This window comes from Cygnus olor, chromosome 2, assembly GCF_009769625.2.
Source record: "Cygnus olor isolate bCygOlo1 chromosome 2, bCygOlo1.pri.v2, whole genome shotgun sequence".
Classification (NCBI taxonomy): Eukaryota; Metazoa; Chordata; class Aves; order Anseriformes; family Anatidae; genus Cygnus; species Cygnus olor.
This window is the reverse complement of record NC_049170.1, coordinates 119234948-119256630: the sequence shown is the minus strand read 5'-3', so window position 1 is coordinate 119256630 and position 21683 is coordinate 119234948. Positions and strand designations below refer to the sequence as shown.

The 21683-nt window shown below is 39.5% G+C and overlaps 1 long non-coding RNA gene across 1 annotated transcript; it reads left to right on the top strand.

The window, feature by feature from the left end:
- Positions 1 to 2799: 2799 nt before the first annotated feature.
- On the top strand, positions 2800 to 9872 carry LOC121066290. Its single transcript, XR_005817637.1, has 4 exons — positions 2800 to 2820; positions 5226 to 5298; positions 6157 to 6362; positions 9724 to 9872. It is a non-coding gene; the product is annotated as an uncharacterized LOC121066290 (long non-coding RNA).
- The last annotated feature ends 11811 nt before the right edge of the window (positions 9873 to 21683 follow it).

The window sequence follows — 21683 nt, the reverse complement described above, 5'->3', positions numbered from 1 at the left end:
TGTGGCCTCAGCTTGAATATTGTTTGTGTTTCTGGGCTCCACAATATGAAAAGGATATTAAGGTCCTTGAAAGTGTCCAGAGGAGCACAACAAAGCTGGTAGATGGGCTGTAAGACATGCCCTCTGAAGAGATGCTGAGGACATTTGGATTGTCTAGTCTGGAGATAATGAGGCTGGGAGGTCTTGTTAAATTTCCAAAGTCATAACAAATTATAAGGATTTATTTATTTTTATTTTTTTTCTCATTAGGCAGAGAAATTTGATTACTTCATTTCAATGGGAAATTTTTCCCTGCATATTTGATTTGTTAGGTTCCATTTTTCATCCACCTCTGCCATGCCGTTTGTTCTTAAAAGCTTTTTTTATCTAAGGATCACCCTAAAACAGCTCTATGGATCTACCAGGGAGCATTAAAAGCTTACTGGGAGAATCTTACTATTTCTAGAGGCTCAGGGTGTTTTTCCATGGTGTATATTTTGCTGAGCTTTGTACAGATTTAGGATCTTAGGATATAAGGTCCACAGACTTTTGCCAAAATGGTTGGCAAAAGAGCAGTGATATTCTTATAGCCTGAGGGTTATTTCTGATCTGGAAGACTTCAGGAAGTTGTCCTCTCAAAAGACTACAAAACTATCAAAGCTATTTACAAAGACTCTTTCCCCCTCCCCCCAGTGCAGGCCCAATGGCAGTGGCCTGCAATAGCTTTTCTTCAACAACCTTTTGAAAAGTTGATTTTCTCAATGAAATCCGACAGAGGAGCCATTAGTGTGTCAAACCAGAGTGGCAGCATGGGCAGAGGGGCTGGGTACTGATTGCTTAATGCACTTTCAATTCACACCGAAGGTGTTTTTTTCTTTTCTTGCTTTCTTTTCATTTTCTTTTTCTTTTGCTTGCTTTCTTTTGCTTTCTTTTGTTTTCTTTCTTCCTTTTGTTTTCTTTTGTCTTTTCTTTGTCTGTTTTCTTGTCTGCTTTGTCGTTTTCTCTATTTTCTGTTGTTTTCTTTCTTTTGCTTTCTTGCCTTTTTTTCTGTTTTCTTTTTTTCTTTTTTTTTTCTCTTCCTTTTTGTTTTCTTTTGTCCTCCTGCTTTTGTTTTCTTTTGTTTTCTCACTGTCTTTTTTTTTTTTTTTGTCTTTGCCTTTTGCTTTCTTGCTTTCTTTTGCTTTCTTGCTTTTGTTTGCTTCCTTTCTTTTGGTTTCTCACTGTCTTGTTTTCTTTTGCTTTCTTCCCTTTTCTGGGTAGGCATTCACTGCTTTGGAAATGTTTGAGCCAAGCATCTTTAGGAGGTCACTGATAAGAACTGGGAATGGAAATAGAAAGCAGCCACTTCTGTGTGGGTGTTAAGTAGCTGTCACTGGAAAGCCTTTTTTCTATACTGTGTGCCTCAGTCTGTGCTTGGAAGCTTTACCCCTTTCCAACCCTCCCTACTTCCACATGACGCTGGCATTGTATTAACCTCCCTCTCCCACCCCCCAAACCTCTGTCCTTGGCATGCTGTGGGAGCTCTCCCATCCTCTCACCTTACTGTATTTTATACATGAGGAAAGCTTGTGTTCAGCTTCAAGTAGGTGAGGCTTTATACGTTTGTCCATTCATTGCCAGAAGTACTTCTGCCTTACTCTGTGACTGCTGTATCTTATCCTAATGGATATTATGTTGTGTATTGCCTGAAGCTCTTCTATCTTGGTCATCATAGTCATCATTATAGTCTCTTTCTTTTCTAACTGTTTTATTGGTGCTGAAAAACAAAGATGCAGGAGAAAGGCTGAAAAGCCATTGCATTCAGATCTCCTGATGAGTAACTCTTCAATCTTGTGACTTAAAAAGCAAAATTCTTTGCAATTTTGTAGCCAATAGAGCTTCCATGAAACATACTGTGGTCATGCTAGCAGAGGAACATAGTCCATATTCTTGGTACAGTGGCCGACTCCTTTTACAAGAGCCAGAAAGCAGAAGATAAGGTGTATATATTTTTAAAATGCTTTTGGTCTTGCTTGAACAACTGATGAATAAAGCTCTGGTTTGTTCCTCTGAGACCCTTTGTCCCCACAAGAAACCTTCATTCCTCTAAAATGAATCTGGAGCAAAAGGTAAATGATATTTTGTCTCAAAATTATGAAGAGACTTTGAAAGCTTATATTAAAGTCCCTATTGTGTTCCTGGTTTACCAGTCTGCAAAGGCAGCTATCCAGCCTCCTATATCAAAATCTCGAAAAAAAAAATAAAAAAAATCATAAAGCCTTCACCTCACCCCTCCATTCAAATAAGTTTTCAAACCCATCAAACTAATCACTCTTAAAATTTCACCATTACATTGTTAATTCTGACATGACTTGCTCTTTAAATGTATTGAAAAGCCACTAAGGTTTTAATTTTTAGAGGAAGCTAATCTGGTCAAAATCTTTTGAGCGTTTTTTTTTCCATTTTGGTCAGAAAACATCATCCAAAGGGTTTGTGTCTTGTGTATAATAGAATAGTTTCAATTAAACATGTCCCTATAAAGGCACCTAAAGTTCAACCTAGAGATTATGGTCAGATTGAGAAGATTCCTAACAGACCTGGGGTAGGTACAGCAGCTGTGTCTGAAGCCATCTCCTTGGGCTGTTTGGGCAGAAGAGGGGGCAGAGTATGGATAATTTGTTTTCAGCTTGCTATAGTGATGGAAACAACGTTGTTTAGATCTCTCAACACCTGCACAATTTTGAGCATCCTTAAGTCAGAGGAAGACAAACAAGATCCATATAAAGCCCCACCTCTGTCATGGGAACACATGGACCACTCCTTCATTGCCTAGGATGATGTCTTCTTCACTGCGTAATATAGGTAAGTGACTCCTGGTCATTTTTGTTTTCCCACCTGAATGTCTTCTGTGGGCCTCCTCTTGCACAGCAATGTGGAAGTTCTGCTCATCTCTTCCTTTAGTTAGGATCTAAATAAAATCTCCATTTTATAATATGTTCCTAAAGCATACTGAGCTTTCATCTCTCCCTGCAGTGTAGAGTCAAAGGTTTCTCCAGGCTTTAGATACATCACATTTAGAGTAGCTTTAATGCTAGCTCCATGACAACACTGAGCACTCACAGTCTCGGAGGGACCAAACCTGGTAATGCATCAGCTTCAGAAGACAGCTGTGGCTCTACAGCAGGAGAAAACACCCCCACACCGCCTGGTTCCTCCCCACAGCTGCAAAGTGACACAGCCTGCACATGTTGCAGAGCTCTCTTCAGCTCGTCTTCAATGCCACGGGTGTAAAGACCTGTTGGTTAAAACTGCCATGTCCATATATTTGTATTGATTTATTATGTTTCTTTCTTTGAAAAGAAAGTGACATAAAAAAATCTAAAGAATGAGATTTTTGTAAAGCCAGCACTGAATGCTGTTACAAATTTGGAAGCTTTAAATGCAAAGGATTGCAATAGTGAAATGCTGCAAGCCCATGTAAGATTTACTGTTGACTCACTGCCTTGTCTCTTATGGCATGCACGCAACACTTTATAGACGAAATATCGCTGAAACGATATCCTTGGATAACTTTGCTGTTTAGATAAGCATGTTTTCAAAGACATGCTCCAGACAGTGATAGGAATTTATGCTGCACCTCAGAGCACAGGATAATTCAATTTTAATTATAGAGCATAGTTCTACATTACTGAATGCTCAGAGAAAACTATAAAAGAAACATGATTTTCATCCTGTTGTAATTAAAGGAAACAATAATTATAATAATAATGTACACACACATACAACAAAACACATAATCATAAATTTGAATTAATGGCAGTGGAAATATATATATATATATTAAGAAATAGAAAAGTTTGAAATACCAGGAATGAAGCAATTGCATTTTGCCAGGAATTAATTTATGAGAAGACAATGTGATTGTATGTCATCAGATTATTATTTTTTTCTTTCTGTTTTTCCTGCATATCCTGCTTTTCTTTTTACTTTTGTATTTTCACTATATTACTGGTCTCCTTGTATTCAGAAGGATCTGGGTTTAAACTGCTTCAGCAGCTGAGTCTTAAAATCATAAATTCCACATCAGGTTCCATACACTAGGAGGGCAGCTAGCAGAAATGATATCTAATCGCTGTTCGTTGCCTTTAGAATGTGGAATGAATGGTTAAGTAAATAGTACTTTTAGTTGTTTGATATACTGCTTTTGCTAATGTGCTTTCCTGTTTTCTGCAGTTAAAGTATTGGCTGTACATGTGCTAAGTGTACCGCTACGCCTGAGTTTCCTGCTTTTAGAAACAAAAATATTAGTGCTACAGATTGTAAAACACAATTTTCTTTGGAAGTATTTCTTAAACTGAATTGTTTTTTACTTTTTTAATCAGGTCTTATTCTCCTTGAGGTTTTAGTAACAGTCTTTTAATCACTCATATGAACAGTACTGATTCAGATATGACTGTGATCTCTGATCAGTATCATTGTATGTACATGGAAATTGACAGGATGTAATAATTTATTTTTAACTTAAAACAAGTGAGATGAAATTGTAGTAAGAAAAATGCCACTGCTTTGTCCTCCAGGTTTTCTATTCTTTTTTTTTTTTTTTTTTTTTTTTTTTTTTTTTCTAGAAACGCCTGTACGAACTTACAACCAGTTGTGGAGAGTTGGTTATTTATTTTGTCTGGACTTAAATATATTGTTTCAGAGTAATTTACCTCTCTGTCTGCAAGATAAATTAGACTGTCTATAAAGCACTTGTGTCTTATTTTGCTTATTATATGTACAGATAAAACCTTGCTTACACAGACCTTTCACAGCAGACCTTGTGGTAGAAATATCATCTTTGCAAAAATATATCATCAGTATAGTTTCAGCCAGTCAAACTCCGTATGTAGCACACTTGCTGCTCTCGAAACAATTTCTTCATCTTGTTCACCAGATAAATCAGACATCTAGAGGATAATTAAGTTACTTAAACACATGAATATGGTCCCCAGGAGGCCTACCTGGAAATGATGTAGATCATTTAAGTTTTGGCATTTTTGATATTGAATGTTTGGATCTGGAAAATAAGATATTCTTACATGAACTACTTTGTATTTCCTAGTTATTATGGCTATTGTTGTTTTCATTATCCTTAATTTGTCATTGAGGAAAAAAACTCCCCAGGGTTGGCTTGTTCTTCTGTTATTTCTTCTTCAAATCACTCTGACATTTGTGTAATTGCCAAGATGTGGTGAAGATAACTGCTTGTACTTCACATTTTCCAGGACTTTATATGAGGAGTAGGTGGACAATATTTCATCCCCATGTGATATCCCTGGTTGAGGGCACTGAATACAGGTGTAGATTTTGGTTTTCATCTCTCTTTTCCATCAGGGTGAGCATTATATACATAGAAAATCACTCCTGTTTTAGTTGTATCATAGCTATAGTGCTTGCTATACTGAAAGATCTTCGTGATTCAAGTTGCCTTGCCACAGCAAGGCAAGATTTGGAGCTGTGTATTTGCTCCTATTGTTCCTCCAGTGATAATTGCAGCCCTCATTTCATGGGGAAAATCTTTCAGAATTCTTGGGAAACCGTGGGCAGTATTAATTAAAAACAAACCAACCCTAAACAACACCAAATGTTAATTTAGTTTTTAAATAAGTACTATCTATGCCTGATTCAGAGTGGCTAAGTTATGTTTTTACACCAAATTGCCCTTTTTCTCCAGAGTAGACAAAGCCAAGAAAGGTGATTTAATCTAGGATAAAATCAGGCCTTATGGCTCTTCCAGGTGAACTGCTTTTATTCAAAATATTGAAAAAAAAATCTGAAGAAGTCATCAGACTATTTTGTGTATCAAACATACTTGACAAAATTCCTTTATTTTGGAAGGCCGAATAATATTTCATCCCCTTCCAGGAACATATTGAAAGAAAGAAGAAAGGAGAGTTTTTCTCTTCCCCTAAATACCAACTGTGTAAATTATGAGTATTGTAAAAAATATCATACTGCATTCCTGGTACTTTTATTATTTCTAAGTGTTCCTGTATGGCAATTAATTTGTTGTTCGATTTACTGATACTTTATGTTTTGAGATCCTTGTTTTGAGTAGGAGAGAAAATAAATCTGTTGGTAGCATGTTGCCAGGTTGATCTGTTTTGTTACCTCAACCAAAAGAGGTTGGCTTAATTCAGCTGCCTGTTTTTATAGCCAGGTACGTGGCCACAGCTGTGTGCCCTTTGAGTGCCGCAGAAGGAGCTCCTGGAGGTTGGAAGAAGGACTCTGGAGTATGGCCATGACACTTGTGGTTAGTGGATGTGGTTGACTTCAGCAGCTCTGAAAGCTCCAAACTAAAGCTTGAGAGCTGAGCTTGGCACCGGGGAAGACCTGTCCGCAGCTGAGCAGAGGAGCATCAGGTCAGTATGGCACCAGGGTAAGATGAGCTTCATTGGCACGTGACTTTATAATGGAAGAAGTCTCTACCCTTTGTGTGATATGGAACCTACTCCAAAAAAATCTGCTTGGATTTAAATAAACAGCAAAAGATTTATCTGCAGCATCCCACATATGCCTTCCCTCTTACTGTCATAAGTGTCATAAGAATGTGACTTACAGGGTCACATTCCCTAGGGACTAGGGTCTCCACTCAAACCAGAGCAAAGTGTGTGTAAACCTACTGGGGCTAATTTTTAGAACATCTTGCATTCAGTGAATTTGATCTATCAGCACAACTTGGCTTGATTTTTAGAGCAAGATCTGAAATTAAAGATGGCTTTCTGTTTCTCTGCTGTTTTCTTGGCCAATTTAGTTAGGATGTGCATCAAAATTCTCCCCCAGGGCTGTGCCTACAGAGTAGGTACCTACAAAATACTTAGAGCTGCAGGACAACATTGTGGTGTCAATGTAACAGGCATGGATAAGGGAAATCTGACAATGTCTCAGTACACCCAAGCTGCTGGCTTGGTGTGGAGGTGGTGTATTAAACTAGATTTGCAACATCCAAGTAATTTTCTTGAGACTTCCAGAATATTAACTCATCGTAATGAGGGAAACCAATGTAAATGAGCATAGTGTGGAACTGGATCAACAAACCCTGGTTTGAGTAGTGTCTCTAGTTAACAGGTAATGCAGAGTCACAGCAGGAGACCTCTGAATTTCATCTCCCTCTTTGCACTGCCTGCCCCAAGCTTGTCCTTCTCATTCTCCATGAGTTATGGTGGTCGCAGACCTAGTGGTCTGGGAAAGACGGCAGAAAAATCTGAACAAGATGCAGTTTGTCAAAATCCACAGTTATCCCCGCTACAGAACTGCCAGTCTTGAGACAATTCTGAATGTACAAAGACAGGTAGCTTCTGCTATAAAAGTCTTGTGGCTGGAAAATCTCATCACTCTGGAAAATGGAATTTTACTGTCTATATGGTTGTCATGCGCAGCTTCCCTTTGAAATGACAAGCTTCAGTGGAAAATTTAATAAACGCTTTTAATCCTAACCAGAATTACACATTTTTATTGATATCAATATAAATAATAGCCTTCTGTATTATTTTAGAATGACAAATTATAAAAATATCTACTTAGAATGAACTGTAAAATAAACCAGCCACATTTCTTGGGTCCTCTCCAGGTTTCTGCTGTGTACATTCCTTTGCCCAGTCTGGAAGCTCACTTATCCAAATAACAAACATTTCAAAATTGATGGTGGTCTCTCAGAAAAAAAATATTTTTGTAAATTATCTCTGAAGTTATGTGAGACATTACTCATTTTATTCATCTCACTCACATAACTACATCTCCAAAATACAAGTGCATACCTCTAATTTATTTATGTGAAATGTGCCCTGCCTGGCCCTTGAAAGTCTCATCCTGCTCTCCAGTTTATTTGCGACTGCAGTGCTGTGCAGATGGCTGCTGTGGCTGTGGGCTACTGCCCCAAGTGAACTTGGCCCCAAGGACAAGAAGCATGGCCCAACTATACTTTTCTTCAGTAGTCTCTGCAGATACCTGCAGTTGATTTTATTTTTTAATCTTCAAAGATCTCCTTGAGATCTGTACCGTCAACACAATTTGTATTATTAATCCTAAAGGTTTAAACAGTTTTTTCCCCTGTGCTTAAGGCATCTGAGTTTCAAAGGAATTTACGTACCAAACTCCCTCTGAAAATCCTGAAGTTATCTGATAGAATTTTTATCTAGATTTGTTTTTTGGATGCTAAAATTAGGCATGGCTAAAGACGTTAACATAAAGACGTCCTCTGTGCTATACATAATTGTATAGCAAGAGATTTCATGCACTGCATCAGTTTTCATTTATGTCTTGGAAAATTTACCAGCTTATCAATTACTGAGATTTTGAAGGATTTGCACTGATGCTACTGACAGCAGTTAGAAGATGGGTATGATATACGCAATAATTTTGGCTGGTAGGTGTGATAGGACTCTGATTAAAGGCTCAGGCTAGAGGGATGTGATTTACCAAGAATTTAATGTCTTACTCTAAATAGAGTGTTATTAAAAAAAAAAATCCTTCTTATTTGAAAGACATGAAGATAATTGTATATAAGAATATTGTATCTTGATGAAAAGTTATACTTGTTCAAGGTTTCTCTTATCTTTCTGCCAAAGTATCTGGGTTCTCTTTGTACACATAGGCTGCCTTTGTACTGAAAACTTTCTTCTGTACAAATCATGCCCTTGTAAATTTAGTAATGATTATGATGTGAATAAAGGAGTTACTTTACCATCAGCTTGGTGAAAAAAGAACCTGACCTTAATGTTAAGATTATATGAGAGTTATGTGGATGAAGGAAAAATGACGCAGTACAGCATAACAAGGGATCTTATTACATCCCAGGACCTGTGTTTTGCTGAAGCAGGTGCAGTCCTGGGAAGGATTTGTACCTGGACAGGAACTGCAGAGCTGTAGCAATCAGTAATAGAATACCTTTCTATGCAGGATGTCTTGGGAATGAGATGAAATTTTAAACTGAGACATGAATATTGCCTTCTGACAATATTCACAGTGGAGACTTGTGATTTTTAGGGACTTAAAAATTGGAAATAAGATTTTGTGTTCAGAAAAGGGGGGCATTTATACCCTAAGAAAATAAAATCAAGAGAGCTGGGTATTTCAAATACTGCTTCTGCCTGTAACCTAAATCTGGTAGAGATCATGCTTTATGTTTCCAAGTCAAAGAGGTCACCATTGCTAGCCTGACCCAACAGCTCACTGCTGGGAACTTGGCTCTGTGGCACAGAGCTGTGAAGGCTGTATACTACAGGAGTGGCACACCTTAGATCTTGGTCCTGCCTTGCTCAAAATCCTGATCATGAACAAAGAGGGAGCACATCTCAATGTATGTAAATCAATAATATATTTTTAGTATAGTTAGAATCTCAGATGTTTGTTAGTCCAGACCTGGTTGTTACAGAAAGGGAAATAATTACTATGCAATTAAAACTGTAGCATGTGCACTTAGTTTCTGCCCCCTTTCCTAGAGTTATGCTCATTCAGCTCTGTGGACTCTTCATTTTTCTTAATGTTTGAATTCAATTTTAAATTTGCATTTTATGTGAATAAATAAAGCCTTATTCTATGAGGCTGTGAGAAGGAAAAGCTGGAAGATGACTGTTACACATCTCTGTAACAAGGGTGAAGGCTGTAGGCTTTTGTGCTGAAGTGAGGACTTGGCCAGCTTATGGTATGTGACAGAATTTATTTTGCCTTCAGTTTACCTTCACAGTAACAAATTGTTTGTGCTTCTCTGCTTCTTTTCCACAGCCAAACTCTACCTTGGGGAATGGCCTCCTTGTCCTTTTGGAAACAATCAAAGAAAACAAAAATCACACTGAGACTTTTTTTAAATTATTGCCTATTTTACACATTTGTTTCAAACTGTTCACCTGAGAGGGGGGTTGCTGCCCCAGTTTGTCTGCTGGGCTGGAGGAGTTTCTGCCTACTGGATTTACAGGTGGGTGTAGCAGAGGTGGAGGGTTGGGTCTTGTATCACAGAATCATCTAGGTTGGAAGAGACCTCCAAGATCACCTAGTCCAACCTCTGACCTAACACTAACAAGTCCTCCACTAAACCGTATCACTAAGCTCTACATCTAAACGTCTTTTAAAGACCTTCAGGGATGGTGACTCAACCACTTCCCTGGGCAGCCCATTCCAATGTCTAAAATGCCCCCCTGTCAGTGGGGCAGTTGCTCACATCTGGCTTATGACCACCAGCTGCTGCAGCTGATGGGGCTGGGATATGATGGTGAGGCAACAGCCTGCAGTTCTGCGCAGCAGCCACCCAGCTACCTGTACCCCTTGGTAGCCATTGGTATGCACACGACTTTAAAAGAGTAGCTAAATAACCTGAATTTCTGAACAGGCACTGCAGTTGTGTTAATCCCCTTGGCCACAGTGGGTTGTGAAGGCTTTGGCTGGGCTTCCCCATTTGCTGTCTGTATGGGCAGTGGTCGTGGCCTTGGGGATTTTGTCAGTGACAATGTTCAAATTAATTTTCCCTTATATGTGCTAAAGGTAATTGAAGAGTTGGGAGATACCAGTGTGATCTAAAGTCATAAGCAAGTTATTTGTAAGGGTTGCGACACACACGGTGGGAACAAACTTTGGTAGAGGTTCTAAAACTACTCTTAGAAACTGCTAAAATTGAAAGTTCTCCAAACAACTTTTACCCACTGGTATTTTCAGAGGGTTATAATTGTAGTTCTGACCTCTGTAGCTGAGATCAGCAGTAATCTTGCCTGTCTTCTGTATGACACACTAGTACAGTCCTTCTCATAAAGTCTGTTTCAGTACTGGAATACCAAGTATTTAGAAAATATTTGTTTATATTTACAACATTTTCTTTAAATTTCTAAATGAGGAAGCATAAAATAAATAACCTGGAGAGAGAACAATATTTATCAAAGTTTCACTTCTCTGTTTGTAAAAATGCATTTTCCTCAGGAGAATAGAAATCTGTTAGAGGCAGACCAACTACTAAACTCTCTTGTGAAGACAGTCCCTGTTTCCTCAGTTGAAATGTAGTGAATGATTAAGTGGAAATAACTCATTTTGACTGGCTGCTGAAGTCTGTCTTCAGATTTTTTAGTTTCTTCCTGCTGGAAATATATCAATAATTATTCCTCAACTTCTTCTGCGTCAATATATCTTTTTTATCATACATCTAAATTATCTTTCTCTCAGACCTTAATTTTTAGGATAAAATTGTGTTAGAGTAGCCTTTTCTATATTTTCTTTTTGCAGTTCCGTCCGCAGTCCTCTAGAAAGGTCATTGATATATATATAAGTATGTATATATATATATATATAAGTCTGTGTTCATATCTCTCCAACAGTGTAATGACAAGGGCTGATTAGAGGGAGCAGCTTTCCACAACCAAGTATTTTTACTCAGAGCTCTTGTTTACTGGAAAAAGTTATTTTGCATTTAGCAAGAGTATGATAATTAATAGCAATCCAGTTACTCTCAACTAATTTCCTTATGATCACTCTGACCATGCACTAGCTCTAAGGCTGTCTATTACATTTTCAAAGGTGAACAAAATCCCTCATGTGATGATGCTCTTGGGGTACAGATGCGTAGTCAAGCTAAACTGTGTTTCAACACTTTTTCTTGTCATTTGAAACTCAGGTGTCTAATGCAAGTTAGATAGATACCCAGCATCTCATTACAAACACTTACAACCCCAGCATTTGCATTTGAAGGACATTGTAGATGAAACTTAGCCATGCAACTAAAAGGGGTCACTAAAGGTCACTTGTCTTCCATTAGTGTTCACATGCTAATATTTTCAAGATGAAAAACTTACTGTATAATAGTAACAGGCACAGACACTAGTCTTATGCTTTATGCTGTGTATTTATGACTGCTTTTCTTATTGACTTAAATTTATAAGCAAAGGATGTAAAAACAGAATAACATGGTAATGCTCAGTGCAGTGGGCTGCTTGTTCCACATGCAGCAGCGATCAGGTGACAGAAGAGGAACATGCTATTTTTAAAATAAAGAAGTGGCAGAATTATATGCAGGATGTTACTACTAAATAGGTAGATCATCAAATCCTTCCTAATAGGTGCAGAATCCTTCCCAGAGAGAGGAGTCTTCAGGAACATCTAAGTGCAGACAGTCTCTCTGGAGCTTAATCGCTCAACAGGTCAAAGAAGATTAAAGCAGATGTCGAATATAAAAAGGAAAATAACCTCCCTTCCTTGGTGCAACATCTGCTCCTTTCTGTGTTACCGGAGGCAGCTACTCCGCTGCTTCCCACAGCTGATAAAGTCAGCTAAATCCACTGAAAAAGCCCACTGCTATTTTTTCAAATATGTGCAATTTGTAAAATTAAAAATGTATGCGAGTTACATACTGAGAAAAAAATTCTGAGCACATATTTATCTGGAGGCTCAAATTTTAAAATTCCTGTATAAAACCCTGTTTGTAAAGAGAAGTGAGGAGAACCAGCAGAAAAACGAACAGGTAAAGAGAAGAACAGTAACAAATAACTGTTGAAAAGAAAAAGTGCTCGGTGAGCTAATCTCACTGAACTGAGTGGCACTTCCCTTCCTTCAGTAATTATTCAGTATATTCAGTATATATATATATATACACACTATATATATATATATATATATAGTATATATTATTCAGTATATTCAGTAATTATTCTCATTTGGGCTCATTTCTTTCCCCCCACATTTTACAGAACTCTATATGGAGATGTGCCTTTATGTATCTCTTCTAGTGACAAAGTTGATTGAAATTGGCAAATGGTTTCCAAATTATCTTGAAATGCTGACCCAACACAAGGCTTGGGAATGTATTTCTAAGAAACTCAGTCTTTCCCTGGCTAGGAAATCTTTGTTGGTTACAAACTTTGGGAGGGTTTGTTATTTGTTATACAAAACTTCTAGCATTTGCACAGCGTTTCTAAATTGGAGACCTCTTAAAGAAGCTTTAAATGATAAATCGCAATGATTTTCTTTATTCATGGCACTGGAAGTGAGAGGAAGTGAAGAAATGGGTTGAACTGGAGCAACAGGAAATTCAGCCACAAGACAGTGGACTGAAACTCTGAAGTACACAACAACTCTGCTGATTCCATGCATCTTTCTGCAAACAAGCTTTTAAACATATACATGCCTTAAAAAAAAAAGTGTTCTGTATTTAATATGACTTGGTTATAAATTATTAACATATTATGTATATTATATAAAAATTGTCTCTCAATCTACATGTGGATATCTATGTATATATAATTATGCTTTTTTAGATAAACGTGAAAGTGTAATGAAGGAATAAAAAAAATGTAGAGATTTGAAGACCTTTGGGAGGTAAAGGAAGAAAACAAATAATATTCTTTCTGGCAAAGAAACATGAGACTCAATAAAAGGAAGAACACAAGCTAATAACAAATACTTTTGTTTATTGCTCACTAGCCTGTTGGGTTTATTGCACCCAGAGTTACAATATTTCTAGGAAAGAGGAGCATTTTCCAGTTCAGCCATGGCAGTGCTGTAGCATGTCAAGACAGAAAGCTGACCCTTTCCTCTAATTTTTTGCCCTCCCCAAAATGGTAAATATATGAATATAAGATTAAATAGATCTATATCTATATTTGTCCCCTAAAGTATCAGGTTTATTCATTAGAAATCAGTCTCTTATTCCAGAAATGTTCTCCAAAAATCACAAACTACTTCTGGGCTAAAATATTGATTCACTATATTCGACCCCTTTTTTCTTTAGAAAAAGAAAAGTCAGTTTTGGAAAAATGACCGTCCCTCTTTGTGATGTCCTATCATACAATTTCTTGCATTATTGCTTTTTTTAAAATTTAGCTTAATTTAATCTTATTATTTTTTCCTAGTAGTCTCATGTTCTCTGTGAGATAGTACAATAGGATTGCAAGCCACTGGCCACGGTTCTTTTGATGGGTGCAAAAAGATTTCAGATTTTTTTCTGCTTTTTCAGATTTTTCTGCTTTTCAGATTTTTTTTTTCTCTTGTGTTGCATAATGGAGTCTTTGTGTTTTTTGTTATTGACCTGAAAACAGCGGGATGTGTTACTAACACTGCACAGCTGACTGGACTGTGACTTAATCTGCAGTTAGCACAATCTATCTCAGTGATGCTTTCCATTGCATGCAATTTTGTATTGCACGCATTTGTGTACATTTGGTCAAGATAGTAAGGAATAGATTTGCGTTGAAATGTGGAAAAGAAATACAAATCTTGAACTTCTTCCAGATGATGATTGACATTTGAGAAGCTGATCTGAGTGGAGGAGTCTTTTCAGCATTCCTTCAAAACCCAAAGCCCGATAGTGACACCTACAAAACTCACTGTTTAGCCGTAAGGAATTGATACAACCCGAAAGGAAGCTATTGACCTTTAATGTAATTTTTCCAAACTAACAGTAGATACATAAGGCTGCTGGAGATGATGACTAGACAAAATCATGGCAAGGTGATCGAGGAAATAGTTGATCAGATGTGAGACCAAAAATTGCCCAGAAAAGCAGAATGGTGGGTCACAGTTGGAAATTTTCCTTCTGAGACCCTGGGGGGAGGCCAGCAGTGGATCTGGCTGCTGATCAAGGAGTGAGTGGACATGGGCTGTGTTTGTGTGGTGGCATGTGTCCTCACTGAGTTATGTCACCAAATTGCTCAGGTTGGGAGGGACCTCTGAGACTTATCTAGTCCAACCTCCCTGCTCAGCCTGTCTCTTCATAAGCAGGAGCCTGAAAAATGTGGCTGTGGGAGGACCAGAGCGCCTGTAATGGGAAATATGGGCAGCATTTTGTGCTCTCCCACAATTTAAAACAGGGTACTTCATTGAAAATAAAAGGCGACAAGCTCAGAGACACTGACATCTGGTTACACAAGAGACTTCTGTGTTTACTTGGGGCAACTAGTGCCCAGTGTGCCTAAAAATCAGGCCCTGTGGTGTGGTAAATGGTTAGTGTGATCCCACTTGCTTTTAGCTGGCTTCTTCAGAGTTGCCACAGTGCACCTTAGATAAAATTCTGGCGGTGCAGATTGACCTGGAGCTGGACAAGGGATGGGAGTACACCTGCTCCTATGCGAAGTGACTGTGGAGCAGGAAATTCACAGTATGAGCAGAAGGCTGCAGCCAGCTCTGTGTATCATCATTAGTCAGAAACAAATGTTTCTTAGCTCCATGCAGACCAGGTACTTCTGTAAACAAGCACTTGGAAATGTGTTTGTCTTAAGGCAAATGCATTTTATTGAGCAGGTTCTATATAAGCTAACATTTTTTTCAGTAACTGCTTTTCTTTTTTTTTCAGATTCTAGTTTATATTGGATTCCTAGCTGGAATAAATCACTGGCATTTCAAAGGAGCAACCTACCCTGTAGCTTCAGTTGCTTTGAAATGAGCAACTTCAATTTACACCAGCTCTAGAAATGGCCTAGGAAATTAACAGTTCTCAGTGACATTAATGTAAATTTACTTTGTTGTGCATGCACTTTTAAGTGAGAATAACGATATTTATTACCTTATCTCCTCCCTTTCAGCACTCTTCTGGTCAGGATCAAGTAGAAATAGCTCTGCAGAACTGACAGACTTGGTTCTAAAATTGAATGCTGTAATCAGTAATAATGAAGATAAAAGGAAGGGTGACTGGTGAATTAATTCTGCTCTGTGTGTGGGTGACTGTGCAACCTTATACTGAACCCCCAAGAAACAGGGAAAACACATTTTTGCAGGCGTCTGCCTCTTGGGAATTTACAGACTAATCTATTTAATATTTGAAATGTAGTACATCTAATATTATCACTTCAGCTTTGTGCACCAAAGTACTGGGTTAAAATAGTGCTTCAGAAGAAACTGCTATTTTATGTCCAAGGGAAACTTGGACTTGGGACTTACTTCTACAGCCCTATTCCAGTTTGGGGGGTATCAGGACCTTTCATGGGGTATTTAAGTCAGCACAAAGTTTTTAGCTGTTCAGACAAAAGCCGCTCTTGTTGTCTTCCTCTTTCACTTCTGGCTGGGAGGCTGGTCACCTGTGAGCTTCCCCAGAAATGCTGACTTTAAGCAGCATGTGGTTGAATGATTCTGAAATGTTTCACTGGCAAGAACCTCTTCTAGGTGACTTAGGGGGGCTTTCTTCTTACTTAAAGTTGGCTCTGCCTGTGGCCTGAGAAGCCTGGGCTGAACAGCTGGTTACACACCCCCTCCGGATAAATATGTACATGTATATATGTCTGTGTGTATATATGTGCATTTTGGTTATGTAACTTCTCAAAGCTGTATGTCTGTGACGAATAAACAATTAACTTGCCACAAACAAACATCACTTTATAAAATATTCATAATTAAATAACAGACTAGGACTAACAGAATGAGAACATTTAATTTACACTGACAGAGCTAATAACTAACAGTAATGGAGATACCTGCCCAGCAGGGAATTAACTTAATCTTTCCTCATCTTCCTGAAGCCTATCTGAACAGTCACAGCCCCGAAAGTCCTTCTGATACCCTGCGATCAGGACATTGGAGGCAGAGCTGGTTGAGAGCTGCTGCTCCTGAGGACAGTGCAGGCTGATGCTGTGCAAATCTCTGCTTGGCTCAGGATGTCCACTGTGGGTTCAGGAACCTGGCTTGGTGATGTGGTGCCTGCAGCATGTCAGCCCTGCTATGGGTCCCTCTGCAGCATGTGGGAAATCTTGTTTTCTGTTGTCAACTAACAGCATCAAGCCAGCCGCAAACTCTGAAACGTGGCATTGATTTTATCCAGTTTCTGAGCTGAAGGCAGAAAGATGAGGCAAAATTAACTCATACAAAGCCTGAGTATCATCTTATGTGCTGGGTAAGGATTAAGGGACGAACAAATAAAGGGGATGTTGTTGTGGGAGTCTGTTACAGACCACCTGGCCAGGATGACAACACTGATGAATTATTCTTTGCAGAACTAAGAGATGCCTCGAGATCAACTCCCCTCGTCCTAATGGGGGATTTTAACTTGCCAGACGTCAACTGGGATCACAACATGGCTGATACGAGCAAGTCTAGGAGGTTCATAAAGCACCTAGATGATAACTTCTTGGTGCAGGTGCTAAGTGAGCCAACTAGGAAAGGCGCCCTCCTAGATCTGTTGCTGGAGAACAGAGAGGGTCTTGTGGGAGACGTGGCAATTGGCGGCCATCTTGGTCATAGTGACCATGAAGTGGTTGAGTTTAGAATTTATGGTGACAGAAGGAAAACAGCCACCAAAACTTCAGCCCTGGATGTGGGGAAAGCAGACTTCAGGCTGCTCAGGGAATTAGTCAGCAAGGTCCCCTGGGAAACTGCTTTTGAAGGCATTGGTGTCCATCAGTGCTGGTCCATCTTTAAGTACTGCCTCCTAAAAGCTCAAGATCAGGCAATTCCAAAATATCGGAAGTCAGGCAAGCGGGGCAGAAGGCCGGCCTGGCTGACCAGGGATCTTCTACTGGAGCTTAGGTGAAAAAAGAAAGTGTACGGCTGCTGGAAGGAGGGTCAGGCGACAAGGAAGGAATACAGGGATACTGTTCGTGTTTGTAGGGAGAAAATTCGTGTGGCCAAAGCCCAACTAGAGTTGAAGCTGGCCATGTCTGTGGGAGACAATAAAAAAGTTTTTTTTAGATATGTGAACAGAAAAAGGAAAACCAAAGAAAACATAGGTCCGTTACTTGATGGGGAGGGTCTCGTCACAGACAATGACATAGGCAAAGCAGAGATGTTTAATGCCTTCTTCGCCTCTGTCTTCAATGCTGATGATGGGCTTTAGGACCCAGGGTACCCTGAGCTGGAGGACCATGGCAGTGGGATTGACAAACTCCCAACCGACCCTGAACGTGTGCGGGATTTGCTGCTCCACCTGGATCCATACAAGTCCGTGGGTCCAGATGGGATTCATCCCAGGGTGCTTAAAGAGCTGGCAGACATCATCGCGGGACCTCTCTCAATTATTTTTCAACGATCTTGGGAATCTGGTGAGGTCCCAGTAGACTGGAAGCAGGCAAACGTTGTGCCAATTTTCAAGAAGGGTAAGAAAGAAGACCCTAGCAATTACAGGCCTGTCAGTCTCATGTCAGTGCCTGGTAAAATTATGGAGAGGATGATCCTTGAAGTTACTGAAGCGCACCTGGGGGACAATGCAGTCATTGGTCCCAGCCAACATGGGTCCTGCCTAACAGATTTGATTTCCTTTTATGATAAGATCACCCATCTAGTCGATCAAGGGAAACCAGCTGATGTGATCCTTTTGGACTTCAGCAAAGCTTTTGACATGGTTTCCCATAGGATCCTACTGGACAAAATGTCCAGCATACAGCTAAACAAAACCATCACACGATGGGCGAGCAATTGGCTGATGGGCAGGACTCAAAGAGTTGTGGTAAATGGGGCCACATCTGGCTGGCGGATGGTCGCTAGTGGGGTCCCTCAAGGCTCCATTTTAGGGCCAATCCTCTTCAATGTTTTTATAAATGATTTGGATGTAGGACTAGAAGGTGTTCTGAGCAAATTTGCCGACGACACTAAACTTGGAGGAGTTGTGGACTCGGATGAGGTTGGAAAGGTCTTGCAGAGAGATCTGGACAGATTGGAGAGCTGGGCGATCACCAACCACATGAAGTTTAACAAAAGCAAGTGCCGGGTCCTGCACCTGGGACGGGGTAACCCTGGGTATACGTACAGACTGGGCGATGAGACACTGGAGAGCAGCCCTGCAGAGAGGGATCTGGGGGTTGTGGTTGACAGCAAGTTGAATATGAGCCAGCAGTGTGCCCTGGCAGCCAGGAGGGCCAACCGTATCCCGGGGTGCATCAAGCACGGCATTGCTAGTCTGTCGAGGGAAATGATCGTCCCGCTTTACTCTGTGCTGGTGCGGCCTCACCTCGAGTACTGTGTGCAGTTCTGGGCACCACAGTACAAAAAGGACGTTAAACTGTTGGAGAGTGTCCAGAGGAGGGCGACGAAGATGGTGAAGGGCCTAGAGGGGAAGATGTATGAGGAGTGGCTGAGGTCACTTGGCCTGTTCAGCCTGGAGAAGAGGAGGCTGAGGGGAGACCTCATCGCAGCCTACAACTTCCTCGCGAGAGGGAGTGGAGAGGCAGATGACCTATTCTCTGTTATCACCAGTGACAGGACTCGTGGGAACGGTGTGAAGCTGAGGCAGGGGAAGTTTAGGCTGGACATCAGGAAGAGGTTCTTCACCGAGAGGGTGGTCACACACTGGAACAGGCTCCCCAGTGAAGTAGTCACTGCACCAAGCCTGTCTGAATTTAAGAAGCGATTGGACTGTGCACTTAGTCACAGTGTCTAAACTTTTGGGTAGACCTGTGCGGTGCCAGGAGTTGGACTTGATGATCCTTATGGGTCCCTTCCAACTCGGGTTATTCTATGATTCTATGAGGCAAAATTAACTCATACAAAGCCTGAGTATCAGCTTATGTGATTGCAAACTGAGGTGACACAGATAAAATTAGACTCTTAGTTTAAAAGGCAATTTAGTAGGCTCCAAACCCATTTGATTGCTTTAATATCCATTTTATTTCTGAATTGATGTATTAGATTTGTTAGAGGAGACTTTACGTTTGAGACTTATGGAAGGTGCCAGAATGACAGTCCTAGACCTCGGAGACTGCTAGCTTATTGAATGTGCTGGAAAAAGGCAGTCAAGCTTCCCATTTTTAAAACCTTTTAAATCTCTATCTATGTATTTATATAGAGATATATACAGTGTTATGTAACATATATTGAGTTACTTAGCTCAGAGCTGGAGCATGCAGGTCTTTTGAAAATATCCTTCTAACAAGAGTATGTTTGCAACACATCCACAGGTATAACAGAACGTAAAAGGCATTCAGATCAAAAGAATAGCTCAGTGCTACCTAGACAGATTAGAGTTGGTGACAAAACACTGTAAAATCACATTCAAATTGAAAAAATGCAAATGAGGGTGGGAAGGTGGTTGGAAAGTTCCAGACAAGGTACAAACCTTGAAAAATGTAACGTCAAAAAACCTCACAGTGACAGTGGGCAGAAGACTAGCTAGAAATTATGATATTCTTAACCCTTTGTAATCCAGTGATGGTTGTTAGAAAACATACAGAGAAAAACAGACAGGGCTCTGCTGGTCTGCAGATACAAGAAAATGCTCTCAAAAGATTTAGAGGCTTTCACCACTTATCAGATATAGAAATGCAGTATGCTTGACTGTCCAAAATAATACTTTTAGAAAATGGCAATATAGAAAGAATTAATTTGCAAATACAAATAATCTTCATTATTACATGTTTAGCTAAGTTTGTTCTTAAGCTTCGTGTTAGCTTTTTTTAAAATAAAATTAGATTTTTTTTTTTTTTTTCTGAAGGTGAAAATGCAAATGCCATCTGTGGTTTGACTGCTTATGCAATGAATCGTCTGTAATAGAGTTTTATGATTATTTTAATTTGGGCTATAGCATGTTTTTAGCTTTCAGTGAGTCTCATGTTTGTGATAGCAGCACAGATGTGTGATCAGAGATATAAAATGCCTGCTTCAGAGAGATTTTCTTCTAAACTTTACACAGGTTTTCCCCATGGGTCTTAGCAACCTGGAGTGTCTGGGCAAAGAGCAGTAATCTGGTACTGTGGCTCCAGGGAAGTAGCACTTCCAGAGAACAGGAACAGGGCCCGAGATGCTGTGCTCTTTAATTTGATCCTTGGGATGTCTCGAGGTGGAGAGTAGGCCCTGTGGGAGGAAAGCTCTCTGAGCACAAATTAAAGCTGTAGAGTAGCTCCAAGACCCAAACACATTGTTTTCCCTCTTATATGTAAGTGCAAATAAGAATGGTAAGATGTCACTTACTAAAAGAAAAAACGCATTCTGGATCCAAAAGAATGGTGTGTGGTGGAAGTTGCATTGCTCAGGCTTCTGAAGTCAGAACAGGGAAATATTCCAGAGAACTACCCTGCGTCAGGAACTCTGCTAGATAGATAGACTACTTCTTGACTGATTTTACAAATAAAGAAGCAGTTGTTTAGATTAAATGCAGATATTATATTAAAAAGGGAAACCCTGAGTGGAAGAGTACAAAAATAAATCAATGCAAATTAGGAGCTGCAGAGTTTTATCATGATGACAGCAACAGAGCAGGTTATTTGAGGGGTTTGGACCTACAAGTTATATAGCAAGAATAAATCTGAGGGATGAGATATGCTATTGTCTTCCAAGGAAGTCATTAAGCTTATAACACAGTTATGTTTATAAACTTTATACACATTTTTAGAATGTATAAAAAGATGTGTATACACGATCACAGGAACATGCACATCATCCCCATATAGTACTTTCAAAAGGTATTGTGAGCAGAAAGTTAGCTACTGCTCTGCTGTGAAATAAGGAGGCATCCATGTGTTTCAACAGTAATTGACTGAAGCTGTCACTGATCTCTTTAACTGGTGATCTGATGCCCCTTGGGATAAATTTCTTCTGGCCAAAGGTAACTGCTATTCTTGTAGCACCATTGTTGATTCAGTTCTCATACTTCGTAGACAGCTGCAGATGCAGCCATAGTTATTTTCTTTTTCTATTTCCTTTAATTTCCTGTGAAAATTTGGTCATTTAAAGCCTAAAAGACCAGCAGCAGAAATAGCCCAACTATCCCATAAGGTTCAGACTAATATGTCTTTCTATTGTGAGATATATATCAGTGGCATTTTATGATTGTTTATTCCCTGCACAGTCTCCCATGG